The sequence below is a fragment of the Leptonychotes weddellii genome, unplaced genomic scaffold (assembly GCF_054177405.1).
Source record: "Leptonychotes weddellii isolate Sample4059 unplaced genomic scaffold, ASM5417740v2 HiC_scaffold_12193, whole genome shotgun sequence".
NCBI classification, from domain to species: Eukaryota; Metazoa; Chordata; class Mammalia; order Carnivora; family Phocidae; genus Leptonychotes; species Leptonychotes weddellii.
In genome coordinates, this window is record NW_027700439.1 from 3,619 (window position 1) to 5,586 (window position 1,968).

General features: G+C 54.4%; 1 long non-coding RNA gene across 1 annotated transcript; it reads left to right on the forward strand.

The window, feature by feature from the left end:
- Positions 1-562: 562 nt before the first annotated feature.
- Positions 563-1,482, forward strand: LOC115941875 (uncharacterized). The gene is made up of 2 exons (XR_004076550.2): positions 563-764; positions 1,013-1,482. It is a non-coding gene; the product is annotated as an uncharacterized LOC115941875 (long non-coding RNA).
- The last annotated feature ends 486 nt before the right edge of the window (positions 1,483-1,968 follow it).

Consider the following 1,968-nt stretch of genomic DNA (forward strand, 5'->3'; position numbering starts at 1 on the left):
CCAGTGGGAAGGGACGGGACAGAACAAGGGGTGTCAGAGGATGGGGCGGGTGAGCGCCCCAGCACGAGGCCTCCCTGAGGAGGTGACTGTGGAGGGGCCCGAGGAGCAGCCGGGCCGACCCCGAACGACGCGTGGAGGAGAATTCAGGACTGGGTCTACAGGATTCGACGTCAAGAGGGCGAAGCGTCCTGGTGCCGCCCTCCCGGTGCCGCGAAGGGCGAGAACGCACCTCGCGAGCGGGGACTTGACACGCGCCGGGTGCGGAGGGGAGACGGGGGAAAGAACAGAAGCAGAAGAGTTGGGGCGGAGACGGCTTGGGAGCCAGCCTACCGGAAACAGACGCGGATCCAGACCAGCAGCACAGCGTCTCGCGACCGGGCGGGGCTCCCCGCGGGCGAGGCTGGCGGAGGTGGGCGCTGTAAGGTTCGCGAGGCCCCGGACTCCGGGTGTGAAGGACGCAACACCGCGGGCAGCGACGTGCGAGCAGCGACGTGCGAGGTACAACTGGAACTGCTGAAACTCACGCCAGCGCAGACGCCCTTCCATCCGGGAAATCTGCTTCCGGGTGGTCCGGAAACGGCGAGCGCGGGTGGGGCGGGGCCTGGAGGGAAGGGTTTGTGCGAGGCGGGCGCGTGCCTCCGCCCCACCTCCAGGACGTTTCCGGTCTGCGCGTACTTCCGCCCCAGAGCTTGGGTCGGCGCTTTTGCGTCCTGGTGAAAGTGTAGGGTGGTCTGTGGGGCCGGGCTGCCCTACTCGGCTTCAAGGTAATGATTCAGGTACTCTAGGTAACAGCTTAGCGTTGGCGCCAGCAATATGGAGTGCGGAGCTGTTTCCTTCTCAACAGTTTGAGAACGGCTTAAATAAAAAACCCTTTGTGCGTGCCTGTGGGTCCGCGGGCTCGGAGGGGCGGCCCGGGTGCGGGGACCTCTGTGCGGAGATGCAGGCGGTGTGCGGGGCAGGGACGTCTGCAGCTCCACCTGTTAAATGTGTGTTTCTTTTTCGGTGGGACGAGTGTGAACGCCGAACTCACCTGTGCGAAACCGCAGACGGTAGCTTCCGTTTGTCTTCCCTGCTCGCGGGGCGGCGGAAGGACTTCGCGGGCCCGGCATTGGCAGTGAGGATGGACGGCCGAGGCCTTGGTGTGATTGCGCACATCTGGAGAAGATGTATAAATTCAGATGCCTTTGAGCCAAATGTGCATGACATCAGCAAATTGCCTGAGTTACTACATTTCACATTTTTCTTTACTCCAGAGTTAACCGAAAGAACATTTTTAATTTTGAAAAGTCAGATGTTTTAATCTGCATTTTTTCTATCTCTAAATGTTTTGTGTCAAGTGTGGACAATATTAGTTTTTCATTATTTCTATATACACCTGATTGAAGTGTCTTTTCGCTGACAAGAACAGTAAACACAGTAAAACTGGATTCTCAGACTTCAGTTGCCTCATTTATACCCTTAATAAATATTAATTGTGAAATATGTAAGTGAAAATCTTTTCTATCTCCTTCATAAATTCTGAAGTTCATACTAGAGGGAATTTGGCAAAACTAAATCCCAACTACTCTTGCTGCAGAAATTTCTCAAAGATGATTCCCGAAGAAGAACTCTTCTGGTTTTCCCAAAACCTACACAAATTTCTCCAACTTTTACATTTTTTTAAAATATTAAATATCTGGACTCATAGATTTAAGTTCTGGAAGGATAATGTTCTCTTAGGCAGGGGAACAGTAAACACTGGGGATCCTATGGAGGGAGTCGGGGGAGCCCTGCCCACAGTGCCTCCAGGGCGGAGATCACTTCACCTGAGCTCACCTGACTCAGATCTGTGGGGAACTGGACACAGACTAAGGAGGGCTGTATATGATTTGGGGCCAAGGAATCCAGCTACCTGAACCTCTCCCCCATTCGGTCTTCATCCCCCTCTCTCTACATAGAAGTCAAGTGATACAGTTCTGCCAGTGTAAA